Source organism: Liolophura sinensis, chromosome 11 (genome assembly GCF_032854445.1).
Source record: "Liolophura sinensis isolate JHLJ2023 chromosome 11, CUHK_Ljap_v2, whole genome shotgun sequence".
NCBI lineage: Eukaryota > Metazoa > Mollusca > Polyplacophora > Chitonida > Chitonidae > Liolophura > Liolophura sinensis.
The window spans coordinates 19530152-19541487 of NC_088305.1; the positions used below are offsets into that span (position 1 = coordinate 19530152).

Here is an 11336-nt window from a genome sequence, read left to right on the forward strand (position 1 = left end):
GTGAATGAATCAATCAAAAATAAAGCAAAAGTGTCATTTGAAAAAGGCTAAACTTTACAGCAGATGAAATACAGCAATTTAAAACAATATCACAGTTGGAGTACACACAGGAAAGGCTTCAAGGATATATGAAAGACTTGATTTTCATTTGTTACTACGGAGTATATGATGTGGCCTATCTGGAAATTAACTGTGTCGACTGTGATTAGCTGTCAAAACATTCTTGGGAGCAGAGCCCGAATTGGGGGCCTTTAAAATTAACCTGGTCCAACTATGATAATTGATGGAAAATACACAAAATAGAGGGGTTACCACGAAATATAAAACATGCCTCTAAAATGAAAGAAAAAAAAAATTTTTTTTGGCTTATCTTTTCTCATTTTCCTTTAAACCATAGTCTGCATTAAATATAACACCTTTTCATGTATCCTTTTAAGTGAAAGACAAAATCTGACTAAAGTTTATGTCCATTGAAAGACTACCATTCAAAGTATCTTAAACAGGCAATAAATATTTTTGGGGGATTTTTTTTCAACACAGTAAAACCTTAGTGAAACTTCATGTTGACACAGCCTCAGCACGTCCCCATTATTGAGAGCAAGGTGACATTACATTCACTCTCGCTTCCTAACGTCGCAGGTATCAGTAATCTAAGCAGTAGCCTATGGCAGATAAAAGTTGTGGATTTTGGCAATGAAGGTCAAAGTGATAAATAGCTCCTCGGAAATTGGACATATTGTATATAAGGATATTTTTTCCACTGCTTGAACTGTTGATACAGTGGGCCTACTATATAATTTACACGGAAATCCAGCAACCCTGTTTAAATAACCTGTAGATGCATGACTGGAGTATACCTGGTTTTGTTGAGGCCTCCGGAGGGGTTTGCTGGTGATTTTGAGCTCTATTAAATGTTTACAAGATTACAATTGGATTGCTGTAATCAGTTCTGAAACTGAAACCAATGGAAATAATTCTAAGTACCACTGGGGCACCATGATCTAGGTAATTGTCTGTTGCTGGATTTTATGCTTCAATTTTGCAGCCAGTGGCTAAGATGAGAGCAAACAGTGCTGATCAAGCTATCGCGGATGTCAGAGAAAGCAGCTTGGCTTGAACATGACACTTCAATAATTTTACTGTATTTTATAAAATAAAACATCAAAAAAACATCCCTTGTAATCGAGAAAGACAAAGAAATAAAATTTAAATTCTTCAGTTCTAACAAATTCAGAGAAAAAAAAATTACATCACAGGATTTAATTAATTTTAGATAATACAGTGAGATGCCGTCTTCTCATTCCCACACACCTTAGACATCCGTGATGAATTTAGCAGTGTCTCTGATATTTGTTATTTAGAAACTGCTGACTAAACGCTAAAATCAACAACAACAACAACAAATGTCTTTGTATAATATGAACAGGGTGACTAAGTAGGCTAAGGGTCTACTGGAGAGATGAATGCCCTTCCGCGGGCCAAGGGGGTATGCTACTGTACTTACTGTCTGACATAACTTGTGATGCCATCGTTGAATATTACACAGCTTGTAAATCAACCGATTTTCTGTCTGTGATGGTCTGTAAATAATACAGACCTTTCCCACAATTAACACTGTGAAATGGCCCTTTGGCTACACGTAACTATATCGATGTCATACACAGTAGTTTTGTGTTATCACTTTGTGGAGTGAATGGATAAAGACTATGTCACAGCTTAGGCTGCACAATCTGATAGCAATGTCACTGATTGGTTAAAATTCTCGAGATGGCTGCCTAGATTCACACGAGCCATTTGTGCAGTATAGCTATTCTGTTCTACATGTTTTTCAGTGAAAGGTCATTAAAATTATAAAGCATGATACTTTTTAGAAAACTTGAGTAGTCTGCTTTCGACTGAATTATGTTTTAGTCAAGTGCTGTCTTGTCCTTTAACAAAACTGGTACTAGAGAAATTATAAAATTTCCCTTTAAACTTCAGAAATGACCACATTTTCGACACGCCTGTGAACGATTTAACTTCAATTCTTCAGCAAATCTAGAACTGCTGAGGTAAGCGTAATTCATTGTGGTCTGTTGTTGAGGAGTGGGTAAATGTCTGAAGGGGGTGGGGGGGGGGGGAGTGGGGATGTAAGAGTGGCCTCAGCAGGGGACCAGTCAGTGCAACTGGAGGCTAACTGTCAGAACAAATGTAACAGCTGTTCTACCAGGGCTTCACTAAAACAGATGGCAGTCCTAGCCACTTTTTTTTTACAGCTTCATCACTACCATACAGATCCTAAATTTTGATAATACCTTGGAAATCACAATTCTTTTTATCCAAGAGTTTTTTCATTCTGATTTTTTCTCGTGAAAAAGTTTACCAGTAATTCTGGGACATAAGATATTGTGAATGACATCTTGGGATGGCATATCATGATGATGTAGGTTATATGGCTCTCAATAAAAATGACAAAAGCCAAAACAGGTACCATAATTCCTCAACCTTTTCGCATATGACAAAAAGAGCAACTTTCAGTGCAATTCGTGTACATTTATAATTTGATTTTGCAAACAAAACTACTTGATTGGCCAGCTTCAGGGCTTCATAGTTTTATCAGTTAACACAGAATAATGCCTCCAGAATATGCTTAAACAAAGATCTTGCAAACATGCAAAAAGGTTAATTACAGCATTTAACTTGATTTTAGTAAGCACAGATTTTAGAATCTCTTCAACATGAGAATTTCAAAAAAAATTCAAAAATTTCATGTGACATACGCAAAGAAAATTTTGTCACTTCTGTCACATGAAACTTTTTCTCTTTAAATCACTATAGCTTCAATGTCACTGAGTAGTCCAATGTCACTGAGTAGTTCAATGTCACTGAGTAGTCCAATGTCACTGAGTAGTCCAATGTCACTGAGTAGTTTGATGTCACTGAGTAGTTTGATGTCACTGAGTAGTCCAATGTCACTGAGTAGTCCAATGTCACTGAGTAGTTCAATGTCACTGAGTGGTTCAATGTCACTGAGTAGTCCAATGGTCTCCCGGATTCTAAACAGTAAACAAATTATTCACAGAGGACATCATGTTGTTCAGAATTTCACTTAAATCCAAGGCATACATGCACTGTACAAACCACTAGCCGCATGGATATATTTTAACACTACATGTCAGCTACATACCTGACATGTAGGTCTTAAAGCTGTAACAACAGAGCAAAACAGGAAATATCAATTCCTTCATGGTACAACCTGTACTGTTTCATAAAAATGAGTTTTCATAGACATATTTACCAACTTTTTAACAGTACTTCCATGATTTGTTGCATAATCTGTAAAAGCTATGTTTGCCTGCAGCAAAAATATACACTTTATACCTCACATTTTATTTTGTATTGGTACACTGATCGTTAGTAAGTCTCAAATAAAGACACGTGCATCGAAGCAAAATTGCACCACAACACACAACCTTTCGCAACATCACAGTGGCTTAATTTGTGACGCTTCTGCTCCTTTTTCTTGAATAATAAATAAACATTAGTTTTAAGTGGTTCAGTGGAAAACAGAAACATTGATTTAGTATCCAGTCTCTGTTGTTCACTTTAATAAAGTCAATATGAGATTAAAAGTTTAGAGAATCGGGACGCCTGTGGCCCTTTGTTTCAAACTTTTCAACATTTACTGTACAAAACTGAACAACAAAAACTAGATTAAATAAAATGCCTATTCCTAAAAATTATGCAAGCCAATTAACAGTGCCACAGAAAAATCTATGTAGCCTGTCTCCTTCTTAGATGTTTGTCTCACAAGCCAAAGTAGCTGACACTTGGTTACCTTGGCCCAGTTGTTCAAAAGTACTGGTATTACTGTAATTCTTCTACCCTTTCACATGTTTGTAAGGTGCTTATTCAAACATATTCTGAAGGCATTATTTCGTGTAAATTGATAATCAAGCTTTCTTATACTTTTTTTGAAGCCTTGAAAATAGTCAATCCAACAAATGTGGTTTTGTCTCTAAAATGATCAAATTAGCCATGTCCATAAACTGCCTTGTAAGTTGGTCTTCAATAAGTGAAAAGGTGAAGGAATTAGGGTAAGTCACATCTTATATTTAAAATTTTAGCTTAACTGAGCAGCCAATGAGGTCCTTCAAAGTCAAAATATAACAGTAGCAGTTTTAGTTCATATTTAATATCATGTGACACATTTTTTTTAGGCTAAGTATAAAATACAGGCTAAATTCAGGCCAAAATTTTAGGCAAAGTACAAAAAGACATGGCTATTAAGTCTTAAACCAGTGTTGAACAACAGGGCTCTGAAGATTAGCAAAACTACGACAGCCTTACTGCCGCCATTACCAGTGTGACTAATGCATGCCACGGACAGAAATAACCCTGTGTGTGAGAACACCGTGGGCTTACCTGTTCCCAGACACTGATACAGCACTTTATCTCCTTACAAAACTAACCAGCATTTCAGCTGAGCAGGCAGAAATAATTAATTTGCGTTTTCACGATAAACCTTTCCATCTCATGCTAAATGATTCCATCAGATATGATTATTAGAACAAATAAAAAAAAATTAATAAATAAAAAATACCAAAAAAAACCCCAAAAACTTTCAAGAGATTCTTCAAAACATAAGATTACATGTAGCTATTGGGATAAGTAAATGCATGTGTAGAAAAACAAGAAAGAAATACCAGCGAAGATGAAATAAAAAATGAAAGGTACTTTTCAATTATGAAATTGGTTCGCAACCAAACAGTTCGGCGTTTGTTTCCTTTTTTTAACTTTTGGATAGCATTCAAATTACCCACTAAGTCAGTAACAGAACGAACACTTCAAGAATCATCACATTGAAATGTGGACGCTTCCAACATGCAACGCCTTCCAGTAAACCTTACTTGGTGCTTATACAAGTCTCACAGACCTACCCTGTAGAAAATTATTGCCACCAACTTGCCAGAATTTGAATCTACCGCATTAAACCACATAAATTTTAGAGGACAGCAGGGTTAGATATCAGAGTGTTATCGCTGTCTTCCAACTCTCGCTGTTTGCTATTTTTCTCTCTTTTAAAGTTTCGAAAAATCCTCAAAGCTTCAAAAATTGTTTTCAAATCTTTAAAATTCATTCCTCTAAGGGTTGAAATCATTCTAAATGGCATGAAACCATCTTACAATTGTTAGGAGACCATTTTCAAAGCCTTACCGATTTTTGAAGTTTAAAAATCCTGTTTAAGGTTTGGAACATTTTTTTTTATCTTTTTAAAAATCTGCAGAATCATCTTGAAGCTCTCAAATGATCAAAATGATTTCCGCAGCTCTGAAAATTCCTCACACTTATTTAATTTGCGAATGTTACAATACAAAAATTCAAATTGGCCACCTTGGGCCAGTTTCACAAAGTTTTCACGAAGCTGTGTCAAGGGTATTTACCAATGGTGAGTATCTTGTCTCTGTACGATGTCACAGAAATTAAGCCAGGAACATTTTTGAATAAAGAATTTATAACTAGAAGATAAGGAAGTTACTTCCGCCCCTCCAGATTTTTCCCTTTCTACAACACTCTTTGTCTTTAAAGGTTTTACAGCATGACAAAGAGCTCTTTTAAAAATCCTTTCAACATTCAAAAGCTTATGGGGAAATTAAGTCACTACTATTATTATTTATAAGCTTTGCAAATGATTTTAAAAGGTTTGCATGTGATTTTTATAAGGTTTGCAAATGATTTAAAAATGTTCAAAACTGTTTTTTTTTCCCAAAAATCTTCAATATAAATGATTTTTAAAGCTTTAATGTGAATGACCACTTAAGGTTTTAAAATTATTCTTAAAACTTCAAAAATGCAGAAAAATAAAAAGACACAAGTAGCTCAAAAAGAGCCTTGTAGATATCTGCACAGCTGGCAGTGAAGGATGCTGGATGAGGAACAATGGTTGTGTACCTTGGGTGTTTACACCCTACCCACCCTTCAACCCCCAACCCCTCAGGACAAAAGATACTAAGTTTATCTAACCTAAACATATGTTAGTTAGCAATGACCCCTTGTCCACCAGACAGGAGCCAATTAGAGATCAGAGAACCCGCAGTGGTCAGGTAAACAAAATCGCCAAATTCGGGGCACGTGTAATGGTACAGAGCTGTCCCCTAGGACCATGTGCACTTGTTCATCACGGGTATATGCCACACCACTTAGCATTACATCCAGCCTTCCACCACTTTGTCACTGTTTATTTATACATAAAAACCCTCCTATAGAATCTATGCAGGCTGCTGGGCTTAATTACAGCCCGTTTAATTTTAGCAGCTTGGGGTGTTTTTATTTCATGGAACCAAATATTAAAAGGTAGAATCGGCAAGGAATAAACCCCCTGCTGGAAGGCCAGGGCCATCTAAACATAGCGCAAGGATAAACACCATGGCATATCAGGGCTAGTGAGCTGTCAATTGACAACTATTATTGGACTGAGATGTAAACAATCTGAATGATTACCACATTGAATTGGTTATTTACGGCCAATGATCTGCTTACACAGCACAGCTGCTGACATTTAACCACTGTGACCTGAGAGACCGACACTGTGTAGATCTGAGTTAAGCCTCACAGACAACACTTCATTTTGGCCAAGGGAAAAACTAAATCAAGAAACTCATTTTTTTTTTGTCTGACAAAAAAAAAAAAAAAAAAAGAGAGAGAGAGAGAAAGAAAGAAATCAATTAAGAGATTCATGATATAGTATATGACAATAAAATATTATGTACCTAAATGTACTTAACTTTTAAGAGTAACATTTTCTAACCTGGAATGAATACGGGAAATAAAAGACAAAAACTTGTCTGCATAAGTTCATAGGTACTTCTATTTTTCCCGTGCCAACTGATACCTCCTGAACGTTACGTTCTTTAAGCACGAAAGTCAAGAGTTTTCAGCTATACTGTCATGGAACTGAGAACCCACAACTTTTAGGATTTACAGGTACATGCACAAATCTGAGAATTTGACTCCCACAGTTCTAGAACAGTAAACCGTAAACTAAAAGCCTACACACATGTATATTTGATCCGCACAAAACAAGATAATTTTTAAATAAAAACTTTGATGTTAAATATAACATGTTTTGGCAAAGACCTCTTTTTTTTTTTCAAATAAATCCTGTCAAGAGAAAGTTACTAAATCAGTCATTAAGAAATTAACATTACACACAACTTTATGAAGTTTTTTTCAACCATTTTTCAAGTGACACATTTTGCTTGATTCATTTATCCTATATATCACTTGGAGCCTCCGTGGCTCAGGTGGCTAGCGCAGCGTAATGACCCAGGAGCCTCTCACCAATGTGGTCGCTGTGAGTTCAAGTCCAGATTATGCTGGCTTCCTCTGCAGCTTTAATTGGGAAGGTCTGCCAGCAATCTCGGATGGTTGTGGGTTTCCCCCGGGCTCTGCATGGTTTCCTCTCACCATAATAATGGCTGCCGTCTTATAACTGAAATATTCTTGAGTACAGCATAAAAAACCAATCAAATAAATCAATATTGGGTCACTTAAGACTTCCACTTCAGACAACTTTAAGAACCAAGCCCATGGCTGTTCCTCAGTTTGCCTGATTCTGACAGTTCTATTGATTTTAGAAGTTTTTTTTCCAGGTTTTTTCAGAAGATAGGATGACACCGTACTGGAGAAAAATAAGTTTCAGCACCAAGTGTGACATTTCCTGAAATGTATTTGTCTCTAAAACTGCACTAATTAGGTGGAAATTATAGGTCATTTACAGTAACTAATTGTAAACAAAAAAGAAAACATGAACTAACAACGAACTATGCAAGAATCACTTCTAGAAATGTGGGCAACGAACACATGAAGTATGCGCTTAACAAGTGTCTGTTTCAGCACACTTTGTGGGGGATAAGATGGGGGTGGTGGGGTGGTGTATATAGGAAACATGTCGGGGGGGAGGGGAGAATGTGGTTTGACTCCAGGTAATGCGGTTGAAATGCTAAAGTAAAGAAACACTAATTGTGGTTAAGGTTATACCTGGCTCACACTGGCTTTGGTAACACAGGGTTGACTCATCACAGAAAAATACAGAATTAAACAGCAGAATGAGTTAGTTTTTGTTTTGGCTTTTATTAATTCCAGGCAAACACGTGTTCCCTGCCCTAATGCCCCCTCTGAGGTAGAAAAGTGGGGGGTGAGAACGCAGTGATGACTCGCCGCAATGCTAAGAATGTAAAATAACTGTGAACACTGAAACCTACCATCCGTGAGAGACCTATAAACTCTCACAGAAGTCTCGTGCTCAGACACATGTGGGAGGGAGACAGGTTGAATTCCATTCCCTTAACATCACATGTATGTGAAATAAATTATAAATATTTCACATGACGACATTCTCCGCATTCCATAACTGCAGCGGTATACACATAAATGTACTCTGTTGAACATTATTCACATTGTCATTTGATGACAAACTTTACAAACTTTATGACAAACTATGACATACAGATACCTACACCATACTGATGGAAGACAAATGGTCCTTAAAATGAACATAAAGTCCTTCACTAAAGCTGAATTAATTAATAAAGTAGTACTCAAGAAATGTTCTAAAAATATTTTTACAAATTCTACACAGCATACCAACAAAATAAGTAATAAACAGTTGTCGGTACTTGGTGACGCCATTTTGCCATGTTATTGCTATCTAGAGTGACGTCACAAAACCTAGGAGCTCTCCCGCACTTGTCTTCATATTCAAACATGGTGGTTGGACTCGCACTTTATCCAACCTCCATTTTGGTTTCATGCTTGTGTGGGTTTATTAGTGATGACACACAAGAACACCTACCTAGAATTGATAGCTGAGAAGACTGTGACTACATACAGACTATTGACTGTGACTACATACAGACTATTGACTGTGAGTTGATGGCTTATTGTCACCAAGGAACCACAAGTACATGTAGTGTGATCACGGCAATCTAGAAAGTCCCTGTCCTTGGTCAGGTTTGAACCGCAACACCTTGAGTGTCATATTCACATTTTCGTCCATGTATGTTAGTTCCCAATCGGTTTAGAATTGGTCTTTACAGTTACTGTCTCTTACTTCGCTACTGTTAATTTGTCCGAACATTTATTGTTGTTTTGTAAACGTGGTGTCTTTTATAAATGTGTGTTAAATAAAGTCTTATGTTTCTAAGGAACACAAGGGAGGACAGCTTCTGCTGACTTGTGTTTTACCCTCTGGCAATGAAGAATTTATTATTGCATTCTTTTATACTTTTCATTTGAATTCAATTATTAGTGATACATGTCTAACAACAGTATTGAACATAAATGTTTCAATTTCTCAATTTAGCATTTCCAAACATAACTAAATTTCTTACCCCCAAAACATGCGCATGCTTCTAAAAGTCCATTTTTACATACTAAACTTTAGGTGAACTACAGGCCACCCAACAACAGCTTGCTCTTGGACTGAATTATCCTCAGAACATTTTCCCCTCAGATGTATATGATGGTTGTCACTTTAACGGCTTGAGTGACCAGAGTAACACAGTAAACCTAACACAGATCTAAAATTACATCTTACCTCGATCAGATGTTCGGGACTTGCTAAAAGATCTGCCCAGCGACACCTGCGCGCACTCTGTAAAGCAAATGATTAGTGACATCGGTTAAACTATGAAGAAAAAAATGTTTCATTTGAGACTCACTAATTTTCCGGGGGACCCACTCATGTGGGTCCTGAGGACTCATTTAAATAAAAACTTATCAACATCACTGAGGCAGATAGCTGACAAAGCTGTATCCAAACCAGCAAGAACTGGACTGGATCAAATGACCTCATTTGCCAATAAGACTGATCACCTGCATCAAGGATGAACTTTTTTCCCAACAATTAGATTCAATAGTAAGTCTACTGAAGATCTCGCCTACAGGAGACAGGTGTGCAAAACTGCTGTTCAATACACAAAGTACTTAAACAACTGCCTTAAACTGGATTCTAATACATTTCTACAAAAGAAACTAGAAGGTCTGGAATTTTGTAATACATGGTAATTAACAGCATAACAGCATATGCAATAATCCACCCCCTTGTGTTATTGTGCTTCATTCACAAGCTCACACCTGAGCTCAGTGTATGCAGGTCCTTCCGCAAACATTTACCTTAATATGGCTAAGCTGCGAATTTTGTAAATTTACAGTCATTAATATGCACACAAGGCAACAATGATAGAAAGCTTTGCATGCATGGAATACCCAAGCACAATACATACTTTTCAATTCATTTATTTATTTGATTAATGTTTTGTGCTGTACACATGGCTATTTTATGTATACCATTGCAGTCAGCACTATGGTGGGAGGAAACCAGGCAGAGCCCAGGGGAACCCATGACCATCCGCAGGCTGCTGACAGACCTTCCCACATACGGCTGTAGAGGAAGCCAGCATTAGCTGGACTTGAACTCACAGCGACCACAAAGCTAAGAGGCTCCAGAGGTATTGCGCCACGCTGGCATGCTATCCCCCTCGGCCACGGAGGGGGATAACATTAACATTGACCTAGCTGTTATTGGACCACCAGCCATAAGATTTTTATGCTTGACTTCAGTGGTACTAAAAATCTATTGTGAGATAACCATCTATATTCATGTTGTCATGGTTTAGAAACAAGGTAGAAGCAAGGCTACATACTTGTGTTTTCACATGTGAACTGAAATCTGTTGGTGTCTTTTTGAGGCAGGAAGCAGGGGTGGTAACTCTGGCTGCTGGAGATGTGAAGTGGCTCGGAGATTGATGACTGATAGGTTGTCGCACTGCCTGCAAAATTGAAGGACTGATTAGAAAAAACACGTTCAGATAAAGTTTATTAGTTACTAATTTGTAGAGCAAAACCCAGCCGTTGGCACTAAGGTGCTCTCATGATCCCCATTTCATGAATTCCCACGCTGACATCGTTTTTGAAAAAAATTTGTTCTCTGAACAAAAATATGCATAAAATAACAGGATAATTAAAAAATATTTTTAAAAGATTTTTTATACTAATAAATTAGTATAATAAATTTTATACACTGTATATAACAACCAGTTTTTATGGCCATAATCATTACATCACATGCCAGGCAATAACTTACTTGTGTGGTGCTTTTTTTGAGACAGGAGGCCGGAGTGGTAACAGCCTGCGACTGTAAGTGGCTCGGTGACTGATGGCTGATAGGCACTCGCAGAGCCTGCACAAAACATGAAAGACAACAAATTTTATACAACTAAATAATTATACAAAAGGAGAAAATACTAAGAATTGAAAATTTTTTTATTTATTTATTTGTCTGATTGTTGCAGTTA

General features: G+C 37.0%; 1 protein-coding gene across 1 annotated transcript in view; it reads right to left on the reverse strand.

The window, feature by feature from the left end:
• The window catches only part of LOC135477946 (uncharacterized), a 45706-nt gene extending 36074 nt beyond the window's left edge, over nucleotides 1–9632 (reverse strand). Inside the window, exon 1 of the mRNA XM_064758181.1 lies at nucleotides 9578–9632. The gene's annotated coding sequence lies outside the window, so the exon portion shown is untranslated. The remainder of the gene's footprint in view (nucleotides 1–9577) is intronic.
• Nucleotides 9633–11336: the final 1704 nt, after the last annotated feature.